A 20322-nucleotide genomic window follows, 5' to 3' on the forward strand; every position below is an offset into this window, starting at 1 on the left:
CCGGCCTGGAATTGAAATGTTGCAGGTGCAGCGCCTGCAGGCAAAAAACATTAAGGCATTACAATGAGAGGTGAGGGCAGGGCTCAGGGGAATACAAGGCGAACTAAGGGGTGCCATGCATGCCCTTTGTGGTGAGCTGCGCGCAGAACGTGCTGCTAGGCGCCGAGAGCTCGAGCGCATGGACCGATATACACGGGCCATCAACCGCTTGGCCTCTGCCACTAACATCCAGACCAGGGGCAGCATTGTAATGCAGCAGGAGTTTTCACATGGCATCCAGGACATCGCTACAGCAGTTGTGCAGGCAACATCTGCTCTTGACGAGTTGCGGGCAGTCTGTACTACAGGCCCTGGAGTACTAACTTCCAGTGAAGAGGACGCACAGTCAGTGCGGAGCAGCAACACCCCACCACCCATCATGGAGAGGCGCTTTAGTGGCAGGAACAATAGGCCTGCTACGTACAATTAGAATTACGCGGTGCAACAACCAGCAGGGGCCTTAGCTCGGCTGCACCGCATATGGGAGCTCATTTTGATGGCATTGGGAGAGGTCAACTAAAGACTTGACTTTGCAATCATTCCTGTTTAATTGTAGCACTGTGAGTTGAAACATGTGCATGATATTAGGAGTGTGACTAGTTAGCATGAAGGACATGTGGCATTGTTTCTCCTGCAATTAAGGAGTAAAAACACAGTCACACACATAAGATTTGTCATTGTGTCATTATTTCTTACCTAGAAGTAGTTGCGCGCAATCTCATCACACCTCTGGCGCCCAGCTGCAGCACCAGCTACACCAGATGCCATGCGTCCTAGTCCAGGCCCCTCCACGTCAGAGAATTCAGATTCGCTCAACTCCACTGGTGTGCCTTTCCTGGTGGCGAAGTTGTGCAGCATGGCACATGCTACCACTATTTTACAACATGTTTCTGGGCTGTATTGGAGTGCTCCTCCACTTTTATGTATGAAGCGGAATCTGCTCTTCAGTATGCCAAAAGTGCGTTCAATGGTGCCTCTTGTAGAAATGTGTGCTCGGTTATATCGCGCTCCCCAGCATTAGCAGGATTGAGGTAGGGTGTCATGATGAAATCCCGGACTGCATAAGCACTGTCACCTGTGGGTTGAAATGTCAATGGTTAGTCACTGAAATGCACATGGTAGTCAGTAGAAGTGTGCCCTATGTTTAAATGCATTTACCTAGTAGGTATCCCTCGCCCTTGAGAGTCTACGGTATAGCCCACTGTGACGGAAGATGAAAGCACCATGTGTGCTGCCTGGATAGTTTGCTACTATGTCAGTGATGATGTTTTTGGCATCAGACACCACCTGTATGTTTAGTGAATGGTAGCATTTCCGGTTCCTGAATACGTACTCATGGTTTGAGGGGAAGGATATTGCAACATGTGTCCCATCTATGCATCCTATGACGTGGGGGAATTGGGAAATATTGTAAAAGTCCTGCTTGGTCTGGGCTAGTTCCTGTGGGGTGCTGGGGAAGTGAATGTGGTGTTGCATCCACTGTGCCTTGGCATCGAGGAACGCATGGCAAAAGCGTGACAGGGCACTTTGTGACACCCCTCCTGCTGTGGCTATCACCCCTGAAAACTACCTGAGGCCAGCAGGTGTAGTGAACACAGGACCTGGATGTGAGTGGGGATGGCTTGTGTCCTGCGTGTGGGGTGTTCAAAATAGGGTCTGAGTTCTTCAATTAAATCTTGTATACTGTCTTCCTCCAGTCTGTAGAGGGTGTAGAAGTCCTCCTCAGTGCACTGGTAGATGGTGGTGCGTGCACAGAATATCCTATTCTGGCGTCTCCTCCTCTGCGCAGCAGCTCTCAGTCTTCCCCTCCTCGCTATCACGTAGAGTTCAGACATTGTGGGAAAAAGTCTGTTGCATTGTGGGCTTCCTTAAATACTTTGCACTTGGTTACCACCTGCTCCCACTTGGGGCCATATGTATCAAGATACCAATTAGCGATTCTGTAATAGCGCTTTTTAAGAAATCGCTATTTCAGAATCGCTAATGGTATGTATCAAGAAAATCGCAATTTTTTAGCGATTTCTTGATATTCCTTAATTGCGAATTCGCAAATTGCGAATTCACAATTAAGGAATACTTTCTCATTCATTTCTATGGGCCTCCTGGCCCATAGGAAGGAATGGGAAATTATTCTCAATTTGCGATTTTCAATTTGCTAATCGCAAATTGAGAATAATTTCAAAGGTTCAGGGGTGTCTAGAGGACACCCTGTTGCACCCCTGAAATATGCATGGGTGCACATGTGGGGCACATACATGCTGCGTCACATGGCACTTTGAAAAATGCTGAAATGTGCATTTTTCAAGGAAATCGCAACTTACCACCAACTAGAAGTTGGTGGTAATTTGCGATTCCTTAAGGGCATTTTGGAATTATTTTTTTGCTTAATACATTGCATTTAAGAAATCGCAAAATGTGCGATTCCTAAATGCAATCGCAAAATAAGGAATCGCAAATTTTGCGATTCCTTATTGTGTACCCAAATTCTTTCATACATACCATTCTGCGAAAATGAGTTCGCAAACGCCCAAATTCTGCGGATTTCAGCGTTTGCGAACCCATTTGACCTTGATACATATGGCCCTTGGTGGTAATTGCAATTCTCAAATTGCGAATTTCGTGAATTCGCAAATTGCGATTTTTTGATACATTCCATAGCGAATCCTTATTTGCAATTTCCAGATTTGCGATTATCGCTAAGCGGGATGATCGCAAATTAAGGAATCGCTATGGAAATCGCAGAATTCTGGCTCACGCAATGTAAGGAATCGCTATTTTAGCGATTCCTTATTTTGCGACGAATTTTTGCTTCATACATTGGGATTGGCTAATTTTTAATCACAAACGCTGTTTTTTGAGATTCGCAGCGTTTGCGACTGAAAATTAGCTTGATACATATGGCCCTAGGTAGCTGAAACCAGCAGCCAACCCCGACCATTGTATTTACTATTTGCCTGACAATTGGCCTTTTTGTCTCATCTAGAATTGCATAATTGTTTTTAAGAAAATCAGATATTTGTGCAAAGCTCAAGGCCAATGCAGTACTTGCGGTAGTGGCCCTAAAGATACCATTTGCCAAGTAAATAAGGAATCAAGATTATAGAAATCCCCAAAATGGAGATAACCTAATTCTTGCCAGTACTGAAAAAGCCTACTAGAAATTTTAAGACCTCCTACTGCCCCATCCTGTATTGGGGTATAAGCGTGAAATAAGGGAATATTCCATGATTTAACAATTGTCTGCATTCTGTCAATCAGAGTAAAATTGATCTGATCACGTTTTTTTAGGGAGTTTTGCCAGACTTAGAAAAGCTGGAAGTCTGATGGCACTTTCATCCAGCATATGTACCAATTTTTTGTTATCGAAAACAGAGTTTTCTTTACCCAATTGGGAAAATAGATTAAGTAAAGAAGCCTGATAATATGTTAAAACAAGCAGGAGTGCCTTTCCTCCTAAATTTACATCAAGTTGCAATATAGAAAGCTTAACCATAGGTTGTTTATTATTCCAAATAAACTTCCTTATTAATTGATTGAGTTCCTTAAAATAATAACTCGGAATTTTCAAAGGCAGATTAATAAATAAAAACAAAAATAATGGAAGTACCGTCATTTTAACCATTGAAACCCTTCCCACTAAAGACAGTTGCAACAGCGACCAACTATCAAATAGCTTTTTGACTTTCGCTGTTTTTTGAGATTCGCAGCGTTTGCGACTGAAAATTAGCTTGATACATATGGCCCTAGGTAGCTGAAACCAGCAGCCAACCCCGACCATTGTATTTACTATTTGCCTGACAATTGGCCTTTTTGTCTCATCTAGAATTGCATAATTGTTTTTAAGAAAATCAGATATTTGTGCAAAGCTCAAGGCCAATGCAGTACTTGCGGTAGTGGCCCTAAAGATACCATTTGCCAAGTAAATAAGGAATCAAGATTATAGAAATCCCCAAAATGGAGATAACCTAATTCTTGCCAGTACTGAAAAAGCCTACTAGAAATTTTAAGACCTCCTACTGCCCCATCCTGTATTGGGGTATAAGCGTGAAATAAGGGAATATTCCATGATTTAACAATTGTCTGCATTCTGTCAATCAGAGTAAAATTGATCTGATCACGTTTTTTTAGGGAGTTTTGCCAGACTTAGAAAAGCTGGAAGTCTGATGGCACTTTCATCCAGCATATGTACCAATTTTTTGTTATCGAAAACAGAGTTTTCTTTACCCAATTGGGAAAATAGATTAAGTAAAGAAGCCTGATAATATGTTAAAACAAGCAGGAGTGCCTTTCCTCCTAAATTTACATCAAGTTGCAATATAGAAAGCTTAACCATAGGTTGTTTATTATTCCAAATAAACTTCCTTATTAATTGATTGAGTTCCTTAAAATAATAACTCGGAATTTTCAAAGGCAGATTAATAAATAAAAACAAAAATAATGGAAGTACCGTCATTTTAACCATTGAAACCCTTCCCACTAAAGACAGTTGCAACAGCGACCAACTATCAAATAGCTTTTTGACTTTCGAAAGCAGACTAGCATAATTCATAGAAAATAATTGCCCAAAATCATTATTGACATAAATTCCCAAATATCTAATTGGGTGCATCGGTTTTAGATAGATGGCAGATGGAAAATCCAAAGGAGTCGTATTAAATGCTAAAATTTCCGTTTTTGCATGATTGACTTTATATCCTCCAGCTTGTGGGAAATTTTGAATTTCATCTAATACGTTCTGTATGTGATCTGTCCCTACCTTCAGATATAAAATAATATTGTCTGCATATAACTTAAATTTTGACATTCCATCTATACGAGGGACTACACCTATGCTTTTACGGATCTTCTCGGCTAGGGGTTCAATAAATGGTGAAAATAGGAGAGGGGACAATGGGCATCTCTGACGGCTACCTTGTTTGATAGTAACCTTTCCATTTACTGAGCCATTAATCATTATTGTAGCTTCTGCCCCTCCGTATATTCTTATTAACATCTGTATAAATTGTTGAGGAAAACCAAACTTTGGTAAAATAAAAAATAACACACTCCAATCTAACAAATTAAAAGCTTTTTCAGCGTCCATCATCATAATCACTGCCTCTGTCTGGTTAGTAGAAAAGTAATCTATGGCTTGCATTAAAAAATATGTATTTGATGCCATTAAACGTCCAAGGATAAAACCGTTTTGATCATTATGAACCAGCTGTTGTGCACAGGGTGCTAACCTTTTTGCCCAAATTTTCATTAGAAGTTTATAATCTGTCTTTAACAGACTGATAGGCCGAGGCAGGGTCCTTATCCTTTTTAAGAAAAACTATTACTACCGACTCCTTGAAACTTTTAGGGGTATCGATGCCATCTTTAATTTCATCAAACAAATTTACTAAAAAAGGAAGCAATTCAGTCTGAAATATCTTATAAATTTCTACTAGCATCCCGTCTGCTCCACCAGCTTTGGCATTCGCCATACTTTTTAATACTTCCTGTGCTTCAGAAATTTGAATTTGTGAGCTCAGGGCTTCTGAGAATTGCTGTGATAACACTGGTAGCTCCAGTGAGTCAAAATATCTTTCAAAATCTGCCTCATCTATCCCCGGTGTTTCTCCATAAATATGCATAAAATGTGAATTAAACACCTCGCCGATACTCTGCTTATCCTCTACTAGGAGACCAGTTACAGGGTTTTTTATTTGGGAGATTAATTGTGCAGCTCTTTGTGTTTTCGTGGACCAAGCCAGAAATCTACCAATCTGCTGACTCTCCTCATATCATTTTTGTTGGTAAGCCTTACTTCCTGCAATTTCCTCTGTTAGTAAAAAATCTTTCAGATTTTCCATTGCTATAGCTAACCCTTGTTGTTGTGCTTTTAATTTGGGCACTGAGGATTCTGTAAGGGTTATCCTTCGTCTAGCCTCCTCCATCGTGGTTTGAAGTACGGTAATCCTATGTCTCCATAGCTTATTGATTTTTGCTTTATAAGAGATAACCTAGCATATAAAGGTGGCTTTAAAGGCCTCCCATATCGAAAATAAAGGAGCCGTATTTAGATTGTTTTGAAAAAACTCATTGATAAACCGTCTAGTTTCTGTTAGCCAGGTCATATCTCGTAAAAGAGTTTTATCAAATTGTCATCTAGGTCTGTGTTTCAGTTTCTTAATTAATAATGACGAAAAAGAGACTAGAGAGTGATCAGAATTTGAGCTGGTTACTATTTCTACTGGGCCCCCAACAGCTGTTTAATCAACTAAGAAATAATCCAATTGCGAGGCTGATCTGAATCTGGCAGAATAGCAAGTGTATTGCGAGAGGGTGGGATTAGTTAGTCTGCAAGGATCCACTAGCAGAAAATCTATTTTAAGGCTATTCAATATTTTTAAAGTTTTAGGTTTTAGTCAACGCTTTGCTTTTTTTGATGAATCCAAGGTTAGATTGTGAATAACGTTAAAAATCACCACCTAAAACTACAAGACTTTCTATACTTATTACTAATTGATAAATTTGGACAAGTGCTCCGGTATCGTCCTCGATATGACCATAATAATTTACCAAATTCAGCAATATATCTTGCAGTTTAACCTTTACCCACAACCTTCTACCTTTCCCATCTCGCTGGACATCTTTGACTTGCCAATCCAGTGTATTTGCAAGTGAAATCCCCACCCCTCGAACAGCTAAATTGTCAGAAGAAAAAAATGCCTGCAAATATTTTTTAGGAAATACCATTTTTGGGTCATCAGATCTAAAATGAGTTTCCTGTCAAAACACAATCTCAGGAGAGAGTGACATAACCCAATTAAAAAAGGCAGCTCTTTTACGTGGATTAGGTAATCTGTTAATATTACAAGATACAATTTTCCCATTCAGCATTTAAACATTTTATCTATAAAGTTGAATAATCACTATTACCATGACCTGTATTAAAATGAAGTAAATCTGTAAAATCGAGTTTATATTTTTCTTTTCCTGTTCATTTTTTCCTGCATTTAAACACTCCCCCAAACTCCCCCTCTCATCCTCAACCCCCCCTGTGGAGAGGCGTAACACCACACTAACCACCTCTCGTTGCCCCCTACTATATTTTGGGTGCCATGGATCTGCACTTGCGGTGACCACTCCCCGACACCGGCATATGGATGTTGACTACAGCGTTGACAGAGAAAACACACAAAAAAACCCCAGTTAGATACATTCATAGATACACTCAATAAGTGAAGAATCATTCCTTAGTCCACCAGTTCACTGTTCACTGAGAGTTCGTATTTTCCTTAAGGAGATCTTGTGCTTCCTCTAAATTGGCAAACATATGACATTCACCCTTGACAGGGACACGCAATTTTGACTATTGAGCAATTCACGTCCGTGCTCCTTGAGCTTTGAACAAAAGCAGCAACTTGATGAATTCTTTGCGTCTGCGAGCAGCTGCTGCAGACATATCAGGAAAGATTCTGCAATTGGAAGTTTCATTGGCTTTATTATATTGCTTTAGACAGGACCCTCTCCATTATACGATAGTCCGCGAAGTTGACTAAGATGGTACGGGGACCACTGTGCAACATTCGTCCATCACCTTGTGTGTTTTTCTGTTCACCCTATGTGGGAAGGGGATCACTGACATAATATCGATGACACAAAAATATAGACTTACCAAAATATCGAGGAAAAAATATAGAATGAAAAAATATATAAAATCCCTATCTCCAAACAGGTAAGTACAAAAATATTGAATCAAAAATAGCTTTGTAAAAAATATAGTTAGTCAAAATATCAATTTTTTTTAATGTCTTAAAAGTAATTGAAAGTTAATGAAATAAAAAATATAATTAACTTAAACATACTTAAAATGCTTAAATAACCCTAAAACTAATAAATAATTAATGTAAGTTAAAAAAACATACCATTTAATATATATATATATATATATATTTGAACATAATATTAATAAAAAAATATACAATATTTCTACCGTAGGATAGCGTAGGGGTAAAAATTACTATTCCCACTCCAGTGAGTGCAACAGTAGGGAAAGCATTGTATAGCGGGAGGGTAAAAATTACTATTCCCACTCCAGAGAGTGCAACAGTAGGGAAAGGGTTGGATAGCGTGAGGGTAAAAATTACTATTCCCACTCCAGTGAGTGCAACAGTAGGGAAAGCGTTGGATAGCGTAGGGGTAAAAATTACTATTCCCACTCCAGTGAGTGCAACAGTAGGGAAACCGTTGGATAGCGTAGGGGTAAAAATTACTATTCCCACTCCAGTGAGTGCAACAGTAGGGAAAGCGTTGGATAGCGTAGGGGTAAACATTACTATTCCCACTCCAGAGAGTGCAACAGTAAGGGAAAGCGTTGGATAGCGTAGGGGTAACAATTACTATTCCCACTCCAGTGAGTGCAACAGTAGGGAAAGCGTTGGATAGCGTAGGGGTAAAAATTACTATTCCCACTCCAGTGAGTGCAACAGTAGGGAAAGCGTTGGATAGTGTAGGGGTAAAAATTACTATTCCCACTCCAGTGAGTGCAACAGTAGGGACAGCGTTGGATAGCATTGGTGTAAAAATTACTATTCCCACTCCAGTGAGTGCAACAGTAGGGAAAGTAAATACTTAATTAAAAGTAATTAACAATGTAATATAATATAATAATTAATCAATTACAAATACAAATACAAATGTATTATTAAAAATAATTACCTATGAATACAAAATATTTACCAATTAACAATTAATAAATTAGCAATTAAATAATAATAACAAATTAACACAATAAATACAAATAAATAAATTTTAAAATTCAATTAATTACAATTAAATTACTTCCCACCCTATTCCCCAATAAACCCACAACCCACAACAGAAAATAAATTAATAACATTAACATCATTATCAATTAATTAATTAATAAAAATGTATTACCAATTAAAAATTAATTAACAATTAATTCAAGATAAATACCAATAAATACATTAAAACATTTAATTAATTAGAATTTAATTACTTCCCACCCTATTCCCCTATAAACCCACAACCCGCAGAGAAAGTAAATCAATAAAATTAACATAATTATCAATTAATCAATTAATAAAAAATAATTACCAATTATATTTTAATTAATTACCAATTAAACATTAATTAACAATTAATTCAAAATAAATTCCAATAAATAAATTAAAATATTTAATTAATTATAATTAGATTACTTCCCACCCTATTCCCCTATAAACCCACAACCCGTTACAGAATTATATTAGGCAAAAGTTAAGTACTCTATAAAATTAAATACTTAAAATAAATTATAAAATAAATATACACTTTCCACATATATACTAACATAAAAAACACCTTAAAAATTTGATATTAATAAAAAATCGATATTAACTTAGTAACCTCAAATTCGTTATTTTTGTTGTCTATATTCTGTCCATTCGATATTTTGTCATTTCTATATTTTGAATTCGATATTACTGCTATTCTATTCGATATTTTTGTTGTCTATATTCTGTCCATTCGATATTGTGTCCATTCTATATTTTTAATTCGATATTACTGCAATTCTATATTTTTAACTCAATATTTTGACTGTATACCGTGGGAAGGGTCTGCCCAGACGTGGGTCCCATGCTCACTGTGCCACTGAAGTCAAGCTATCCTGGCTGAAGATGGGTGATAGACAGAAACCGGGCCTAGGATGTTTGATTCCGGTCCAGGAAAGACATTGCTTGGCAGTTCGTTCTGGACTGTACCCATGAGGCACAGGGTCAGGACTGATTTGCATATGGCCATGTCTAAACTGGGGTGGCCTGGTGAGCAAATTAACGATGGATTAAACCCAGATCTGTGACTGTGGTGAATGTTTTGCCAATGTGCAACATTCCGTCCATCACCTTTTGTGTTTTGCTGTTCACCCTATGTGGGAAAGGTATGCCCAGACGTGGGTTCCGTGCTCACTGTGCCACTGGAGTCAAGCTATCCTGGCTGAAGACAGCTGATAGCCAGAAAACGGTCCTAGGATGCTTGATTCCGGTCCAGGGAAGACATGGCTTGGCAGTTCGGTCTGGACTGTTTCAGTGAGGCACAGGTTCAAGACTGATTTGCATATGGCCATGTCTAAACTGGGGTGGCGTGGTGAGCAAAAGAACGATGGATTAAACCCAGATCAGTGACTGGGGGGAATGTTTTGCCAATGTGCAACATTCCGTCCATCACATTGTGTGTTTTACGGGGGCCACACGTGCCTGGCAACTCTATTAGCCCTGGTGATGGAAAGATCTCCACTGAATTCGGGGAGAACCTTTTCCCTATTAAAGGATTCCCCCCATTGTGGTGTCTGCGCTCCCTCCATTCTCTCGGCAACTCCCACTATACGCAGGTTAGAGCGACGAGAATGATTTTCGAGCTCCTCAGCTTGTTTTCTAACGAGCTCCTGTCTTTAGTCACTTCGAGTACTTTGGTAAGCAATCCGGTCATCTAGTCCTCCAGTTGAGAAGTCCTGGACTCTGCTTCCTTTTCATATCACTCTCCTGGGGTGGCATCATTCCTTCTTTCATCTTTTTGTGAAGTGCTTGGCTGCCACTTGCACTTAAGGTAACGGCCTAATACTAGTCAATGTTTGCTGCATACTTGATCCCATTGTTCATAGATCTATGCCCACATGTCTAAGACATAAAGGAAAATGTATTGTTAAAGCAAGTGGATTATTATTTGATTTCACATGCAGGACCTCCTTCTTGTTCTCATTATTCTTCAGTAAGGCATAAATAACCTCTCAAGGAGATTTTAGTGCTCATAATATATGAGTAATTTGCTGTCATGGTTTGAGCATCTGTGAGCCCTCCTACATGTCACAGATTCCGGTCATGAACCTTGGCATATAAATATCCCCAAGTGTCTCAAATGTTGGAATTTCCATAACAAACATAAAAAGTTTCAGGTCAAATGGGGGCAAAATGTACCAAATAACCTCAAGTTTTTTTAAACTTATCAAAATTATTACTTCGAATTTTCTTCTCGTTTTTTAAACTTTTTTACAATGCTTTTTAATTTGTTTCACACTTTTTTTTAGCTACCTCGTATCCCTTTTATCACAACAATCCCTTTTTCCCTTTTGTTTTCACTTCCTTTTAAAATAAAAATATTCACATTTCATATGTACTTCATCCGTCTCTCACTCCAGTTATTATGAAGTCAGTACACTTATCTCATTAGGAATTGTGCTGGCTAGGTCAGTAGTTCCAAAAGTAGCAGGGCCAATTCATGTGTTGGATTCTCAAAGGGATTTTGGGTCGTGGGTTAGGTGCACAGCTTGAGTGTTCAATACTAATTCAACAACCTAGTTTAAAAAAAAATTCTTACAAAGGTAGGGTGCTCCTGCAGGTAGCGTATCCATCCGACTACGTTATCAATTAAATGACAAGTTGTGCACACATAGATTATGAGTGCATCCCTGATTCAGGGCACACCTTAGGTTCTTTATTCAAGACTCCTCTTCAGAATGAATGAATAATGTCATTTATTTGTATTTTCAAATGTTCTCATTGATATTTCACATCATATCATATGAACTTATTTTTTCAAAGCATTGCAATCAATCCATAACATTTCATAAACGCTCCAATGCATTTTGGGCTCCCTAGCCCTTTTTTCCAGGAGCACTACAATTCAAAGGAAAAGATATAGCCAGTAACTATGGGGTTCAAGTAAATATGTCAGCCATATACATAGTAAAATAATCGACTAATAACAGGGTGTGTTCATGCAGACTAGACGCGTGCAAAAGTGAGGCTGGAGTGAAGAAATGTGAACAATGTGCTCGGGCGACGTGCTGTGGTGATAGCGGGGGATACTGCACTTACCTGGCTTGGTATCAACAAACTCGCCAGTAGCTAAAACAGAAAAAAGTGTGCAAATGTTAGTTCAACGAGTAATGCAAAATGCGGTCTCGTATAGGCGGGACCAACAGTGGCATGGCGGTTAATGAACCGACTTACGTTATGTAGAGAGTGGCTTCTAACAGATGATAGCGGGACCTTGCATCAGAGCCTCATGCCCGACCGGGTTAGAGACAGCTGAATTCAGTCCGATCATTCAGCCCGAAGGGCTTCATCGCTTGAAGGCAATATATCCATGATATTTCCCGTTGTAGTAGGGTTTTGTTGTCTTTACCCTCTCGTTTTTTAATTATTTCAAGTATCAGGAATTTCAATTGTGAGATGTTATGTTTTTGATCCAGGAAGTGTACAGCTATATTGGATTTCTTGTTTTTTGTCTGAATATTCGATTTATGTTCGTTTAATCGGATTTTTATTTCAGTTTTTCCGATATAGATCTTTCCGCAAGGACATTTCAATAAGTATATCAGGTTTGAAGAATCACATGTGGCGTTGACATTGAGTTTAATGTTGTGGCCTTTCATAGGATGGGAGATGGAATTACCTTTGATCACATTATTACAGTTATTATAGTTCATACAAGGGCGAGTGCCTCTTGATTCTCCGCGTTTAGGGGGTTCCTTAAACAATATTTCCTTTATGTTGTTGTTGCATGTATAAGCAAAGATAGGAGGAAATTTGAATAAATCGTTGAATTCAGGTTCTGCTGTGAGAATAGGCCAGTGTTTCATGATGATTTTCTTATAAGTAGCACTTAGTGTGGAGAATTTCGATAGTAATACCATTCTGGTATCTTTAGGTTTTGTAGTTCTCATTAGTGCTTGTTCTCTTGAAATCATAGATACCCGATTTTCAGGTTGTTCTATGATGTCCTGACGGTAACCTCTCGCTGCAAATCTGATGCCCATCTCCTTGATGCGAATACCACTCAAGTTGATGTTAGATGTAATGCGTTTGGCGTGTAACATCTGGGAGTATGGTAAATGGCGTTTTAAGGAACCCTGGTGAAAACTGGAGAAATGTAATGTATTATTGCGATCTGTAGGTTTACGGAATAAATCAGTTTCAAACCCTGTGGTGGTTCTTGAGATGGATACATCTAGAAATGTGATAGTTTGTTCACTCATCTGCCATGTTAGTTGGATTCTTTCATCTTTGGTGTTTAGCTCTGTCAGCGCTGCTAGTAAATGTTCTTTGGTATCCTTCCAGATAAAGAATAAATCGTCGATGTATCTGACGTATAATTTCAGGTTATCGTCCCAGGTCGGGTTGCCATAAATATATGTTTCTTCGAACTCTTTCATATAGATGTTCGCATATGTGGGCGCTGAGCAATTTCCCATGGAGATTCCGGATAGTTGCATATACCATGTTTTCTCATATTCAAAATACCTATGATATAGAGTGAACATCATCAGTTCCATCAGGAATTGTTGCATTTGTGTGTCAATTTCACTGTTCAAAATGGTCTTCTCCATGGCTTCAATTCCCCCATCATGGGGGATAGAGGTATATAAAGATTTCACGTCTGCTGTGCACAAAATGAGGCTTTCTCCTTCTTGTGGGATAACTTGAGCAAGTTTGACTAGAAACTCAGTGGTGTCTTTCACATAGCTTTTCATATGTTTGACCAATGGCTGAAGGTACCTGTCAAGGAATTTCCCCACAGGTTCATGTAGGGAACCCCTGGTGGATACAATTGGTCTGAATGGGGGTCTTCTATGCTTTTATGAATTTTAGGAGTCATATGTATTGATGGGCTTTTGGGGTGTTCCAACAATAAATATTTCTGAGTCCTTTCATCAATGATTCCGGATGTGTGAGCTTGTGTTAGTATTTCATTCAGTGTAGCTTTGTATTGGATAGTAGGATTAGCGTCCAATTGCATGTATGTTTCCGTATCAGAGATGTGTTCATACATCTTTCTTTGGTACATATGAGTATTTAAAATCACCAGCACTCCGCCTTTGTCAGCTTTAATACAATTGATATCTTTGTTGTTGGCGATCTTTTTGAGTGTGTCTTGATCTTTCTGGGTGATGTTATTAGTTATTTTCTTGTTGTAATTTAGTTTTATTAGATCTTGTTTAACCAGGTCTCAAATGTATCGATGCATTTGTGGCTGCAGGGAGCTTGATATGAGCTAGGGGGCAGTAAGCTCATCAGTTGATCAGATTTTATGTCCGTTTTAGGAGGTAAAACATTATCGAAGAAGTGGCGTAGTCGTAGTTTTCGTGTAAACTTAAACGTGCTGACTTCCAGTTCAAGTAGATTTGTTTTGGCGGTAGGAATACATGATGTCCCTTTTTGTAGCAATGTCATTTCGTGAGGTATTAAGGTGGTATCCGAAATATTAATGACTAGGTGTTCCGTTTTTTGTTGTCCTTTTTTTGGATGGTGCTCCTTGTATTGGGATGACTTTTCTCTTTTTCGTTGGCCCCTCCGGGGTCTCCTTTTTCGCTTTGGCCCTCCTCTAAAAAAGGCAGCTCGGATGTAGATGCACTGCTATCCCTTGGAGTCGGTTTCTCGCTGGTATCTTTAGATGTTCCGGGTGCAGATGTAAAAGTACAGTTTTTTTAGGTGAACGGCTAGATGATTCACTGCCAGATGACGATGTGTCAGTTTGCTGACTATATGGCTTGTTCCTCCGTCTCTGGGCGTACACTTCCGCCCAGGTGTAAACTTCTCCCAGCTTATAATCCAGGGTATCTAGCCTGAATTTACGTATTTTTCTTTCATTAAATTCTCTGGTATGTTTGTCTAACTGAGTTTTGATGTCTTCTAAAATACTAGGCCAATCCTCTGATGAAACGGTGTCTTGTAGCTCTCCCTCAATATCTTTAATTTCCTTATCCAGGTCAATAAGAATATTCGATAATTCTTCCACTATAAGTAAGATAAGGTCTAAGCTACATTTATTGAGGATTGCGTTCCATTTTTCTTGGAATACTTTAGAATTTTTACATAAGGATGGTTTTAGCACTATCCTTAGTCCACGGGGATTTCTTAGAGCTCTGTGATACTTGATAAGAGTGTTTGCGTGCAGCTTCTGATTGACTTGACATTTAGATAGGTAAAGAAATTGTCTAACGCATTGTTCTTTCGTGCGACCTGAGGTTTCTTGGGCTATATCTTCATTAATTAGAGCGTATATGCGCTCAGTTTCTTTGTTTCCAAATGCTAAAATGCTAGCTCTAGCTTCCGTAGTTTTAGATATTTCATCGTATTGCATTTTGGCAAGAAGAGCGTGCTACCTACCCCGGGGCGGTAAGCTTAATACTGGAATTGTGGGTGGTGGGTTAGGTGCACAGCTTGAGTGTTCAATACTAGTTCAACAACCTAGTTTCAAAAAAATTTCCTTACAAAGGTAGGGTGCTCCTGCAGGTAGCGTATCCGTCCGACTACGTCATCAATTAAATGCCAAGTTGTCCACACATAGATTATGAGTGCATCCCTGATTCAGGGCACACCGTAGGTTCTTTTTTTAAGACTCCTCTTCAGAATGAAGGAATAATGTCATTTATTTGTATTTTCAAATGTTCTCATTGATATTTCACATCATATCATATGAACTTATTTTTTTGAAGCATTGCAATCAATCCATAACATTTAATAAACGCTCCATGCATTTTGGGCTCCCTAGCCCTTTTTCCAGGAGCACTACAAATCAAAGGAAAAGATATAGCCAGTAAGTATGGTGTTCAAGTAAATATGTCAGCCATATACACAGTAAAATAATCGACTAATAACAGGGTGTGTTCATGCAGACTAGACGCGCGCAAAAGTGAGGCCGGAGTGAAGAAATGTGAAAAATGTGCTCGGGCGACGTGCTGTGGTGATAGTGGGGGATATACCGCACTTACCTGGCGTAGTATCAACAAACTCGCCAGTAGCTAAAACAGAAAAAAGTGCGCAAATGTTAGTTCAACGAGTAATGCAAAATGCGGTCTCGTAGAGGCGGGACCAACAGTGGCATTGTGGTTAATGAACCGACTTACGTTATGTAGAGAGTGGCTTCTAACGGATGATAGCGGGACCTCGCATCAGAGCCTCACGCCCGAACGGGTTAGAGACTGCATATTCGGGTGTCGGTAACAAACACTGGAGTCGGGAGTATAAGTCATGTGGTCATATCAATTCTGAAGGGTCGTGATAGGCTCGCAAAGAGTCACGTGAATATTAGGCATAAAAAACAGACTACGCCCAACTGGCAGCCATCTTAGGTGTGGAAAAGTGCACGAGTGTAAGGTGAATAATAAAGTTGTAACTAAACACAATATACTTGCATAAAAAAAACATAAAAGCAACATATAAACATATTCAAGCAGCAACAAAAGACCTTAGCGTCAAGAAATCACCAGAAATGGTGGGTAAATGAAGCAGTTGAATTCAGTCTGATCATTCAGCTTGAAGGGCTTCATCGCTTGAAGTCGATATATCCATGATATCTCCTGTTGTAGTAGGGTATTGTTATTGTCTTTACCCTCTTGTTTTTCAATTATTTCAAGTATCAGGAATTTCAATTGTGAGATGTTATGTTTTTGTTCCAGGAAGTGTACAGCTATATTGGATTTCTCGTTTATGTCCGAATATTCGATTTGTGTTTGTTTAATCGGATTGTTATTTTTCTTTCAGTTTTTCCGATATAGATCTTTCCGCAAGGACATTTCAATAAGTATATCAGGTTTGAAGAATCACTTGTAGCGTTGACATTGAGTTTGATGTTGTGGCCTTTCATAGGATGGGAGATGGAATTACCTTTGATCACATTATTACAGTTATTGCAGTTCATACAAGGGCGAGTGCCTCTTGATTCTTCGCGTTTAGGGGGTTCCTTAGACAATATTTCCTTTATGTTGTTGTTGCGTGTATAAGCAAAGATAGGAGAAAATTTGAATAAATCGCTGAATTCAGGTTCTGCAGTGAGAATAGGCAAGTGTTTCATGATGATTTTCTTATAAGTAGCACTTAGTGTGGAGAATTTCAATACTAATACCATTCTGGTATCTTTACGTTCTGTAGTTCTCATTAGTGCTTGTTCTCTTGAAATCATAGATACCCGATTTTCAGCTTGTTCTATGATGTCCTGAGGGTAACCTCCCTCTGCAAATCTGATGCCCATCTCCTTGATGCGAATGCCACTCAAGTTGGCGTTAGATGTAATGCGTTTGCCGCGTAACATTTGGGAGTATGGTAAATGGCGTTTTAAGGAACCCTGGTGAAAACTGGAGAAATGTAATGTATTATTGCGATCTGTAGCTTTACGAAATAAATCAGTTTCAATCTTCTGACCGCTCTATTACAATTAAGCCTGCCATTGCCCCTCCGCTGCCGCCAGGGAGCCGCCGTTCCCTGGCAGTGTTGCAGTGGTCAGGAAGTGGTCAGGAAGTTGTCCCGCCAAGCATATTAGGAGTTTCCTCTCCACCACTGATTTCATGACTGTTCCTCCTCCAAGAAAAAATGTGGAGGAGAGGAAACAATGGGGGCCTCTCTGCCATTAGATGCATGCAGGGGGGCACAACATGTCCCCCCCGTGTGCATGAACCCTAGTTCCTGCTTGGCATGGACTTTATAGTCCATGCCATGCAGGAACTGTTTTTGGCGTTCCCATGGCAAGTGCCCATTTTCAGAGCACCGCCATGGGAATGTAAAAAAAAGAAAGCCCACCAGACACAAGAAATACTTGTAATCTGGTGGGCGGCCTGACCACAGGTTTGGCAGTGCGGCAGCAGAACAGACGTAGTGCTGCACCGCCAAACTCGTAATGAGGCCTTCAGACTCCATCCAATATGGTGCCACTACTTCAGCTCTCTATTTCAGCCCTTATTAACCTGCATCCTGCCCCCTGCCTCCTAATGTATCTCTCTACTCTCCGCTCCCCCCCCCTATGTAGCATTTATCTGTCAGAAATGTTTTCACCACTGAAGAGACCACAAGCAGGGTTTGTACACGGTCCCTTTTTATGACCTGGCATGTTTTATACATTTGGTCCACAACTTATATGGATTTTGCACGCCTTCCCATACTAGTGCAACCATGACCACATACGTAGACTGCTTCCACAACCCGTGGTAATATATATCATGTGGCTGCCACATGCACCACTTTCACTCTCCATGTAACAGTTCATCCATACATGTAGACTCTGCCTAATATGGCTGGTTCTACCCCATTTTAGCACCTCAGATCTTCACAATAAGCACTGGAATTGCATTACAGCTGGACTACTCATAACGCTGGCATTAGTACCAGTAAGCACCACCCTGCTCCCTTAACACTACATGCTGCCAAATTAGGTACGAAATCTAGCCTCACCAATGTTTTCTTTTCGTTTCCATTAAATGCGTCCTAAAGCGCCTGTTTCGGGTCACTGCTTCTTGTCATTCTTCATCCATTTAAACCAGGCTTCCTTCTCCTAGATTCTCATTGAAAACAACACTAGCACTCTTCATCATTTGAGAAGACAGGTATTCCTGGTGCATAGACCTTCCTCCACTGCTAACGAGAAGCAATCAATGACATCACGTTCTAATAATAATATACGACGAGGTAGGGTGCTGCTGCTGGAGCGCTTTGCGCGCTTTTGCAGATCTTTGTATTTTAAAAAGCCTTTTTGACTATTTGCTTTTATTTAATTTGTTATCCCCTGGTTTTAAAATCCCCCTCACTTGCATATTAATCGGTATTTCACCGCCGCTTGTGCGGGTCCGGTTCTTGGGGTGGGTTTCCTTTTTTGGTCGCCATCTTGGAGTGGGGTGAGTGTTGTGTAGGCGCCACTATCTGCCTGCGCTTCAGTGCGTAGGAGCCAGCGAGGGAACATCTACTTAAGGCGAGTCCCATTGGAGCCTCGCCCTGACGAGGTAGCGTGCTGCTGCTGGAGCGCTTTGCGCGCTTTTGCTGATCTTTGAATTTTAAAAAGCCTTTTTGACTATTTGCTTTTATTTAATTTGTTATCCCCTAGTTTTAAAATCCCCCTCACTTGCATATTAATCGGTATTTCACCGCCGCTTGTGCGGGTCCTGTTCTTGGGGTGGGTTTCCTTTTTTGGTCTCCATCTTGGAGTGGGGTGAGTGTTGTGTAGGCGCCACTATCTGTTTGCGCTTCAGTGCACAGGAGCCAGCGAGGGAACACCTACTTAAGGCGAGTCCCATTGGAGCCTCGCCCTGACGAGGTAGCGTGCTGCTGCTGGAGCGCTTTGCTCGCTTTTGCTGATCTTTGTATTTTAAAAAGCCGTTTTGACTATTTGCTTTTATTTAATTTGTTATCCCCTGGTTTTAAAATCCCCCTCACTTGCATATTAAACGGTATTTCACCGCTGCTTGTGCGGGTCCGGTTCTTGGGGTGGGTTTCCTTTTTTGGTCGCCATCTTGGAGTGGGGTGAGTGTTGTGTAGGCGCCACTATCTGCCTGCGCTTCAGTGCGCAGGAGCCAGCGAGGGAACACCTATTTAAAGCTCCTCCCCTAGCGCAGCGGGATCGCGCAGCGGGCGTGCCTTCGCGTGGCCGGAGTCGTGCCAGAGTCCTGCCCGTCTGCGCCAGGACGCGTTGGACAGGGCAGGACGCTGGCCCTTACTGCTGGATGCTGTGAGTCACATAATGCTGTGCTACTCCAGGGACATGTTGCTGGCCATTGGCCGACGCTACAGGACCTGTGACGCTCCGCGGGTCCCGCCGTTGTGTGGCCCTCACTCATGTGTTTGCGGGACGTTGGACCTCCCCGCTCCTTCAACATGTGTGAGCAATGACTCTGCCGTTGCGGTAGACAGCGCTAGGCCATCTTTCAGCGTTTGGAACCTGAATGTCAGGTCGATGGTCAAACACCATCAAGACATCTTCGACCTGATAGGTAAGGAGTCGCCGGACGTTTTCTGCCTGACGGAGACCTGGCTACAAGACGCTGATACGGCCGTTATCAACCTGGCCTTCCCGCCCGAGTACTCAGTGTACACTCTTAACCGAGCCTCTAGAGGTGGGGGAATAGCGCTTGCAGTTAAGTCATGCTACCCGTGCGTCTGGCAAGGGCAAAAAAATCACTGGCTGTGAAAGCGTGCTGTTTAAGATCGCTATTACACCCAACTTTGCTTTCTCGGGCCTTTTGATTTATCGCCCCCCTGGTAGTGATGTGGCCTTCAGGAAGGCCCTCCCAGATGCTACAGCACCTTGGCAGTAGGTTGCTCTAATTTTTCCAGCCTCGGCGACTTAAACCTTCATTATGATAATATGGCTATTCCAGCGGTGTACAGCTCTGTCGCTGATCTCGAGGCTCTTCAGCTTGTTCAGGTGGTGTCGCAGCCTACTCATGTAGGTGGTCACACCCTTGATCCTTTCTTCACCAATCTAGCGGAAGTTAGTGTCTCCACTCCATCTCCGCTGGCCTGGACCGATCACTATCTGGTGTGCATC

This window comes from Lissotriton vulgaris, chromosome 10 (genome assembly GCF_964263255.1).
Source record: "Lissotriton vulgaris chromosome 10, aLisVul1.2, whole genome shotgun sequence".
Classification (NCBI taxonomy): Eukaryota; Metazoa; Chordata; class Amphibia; order Caudata; family Salamandridae; genus Lissotriton; species Lissotriton vulgaris.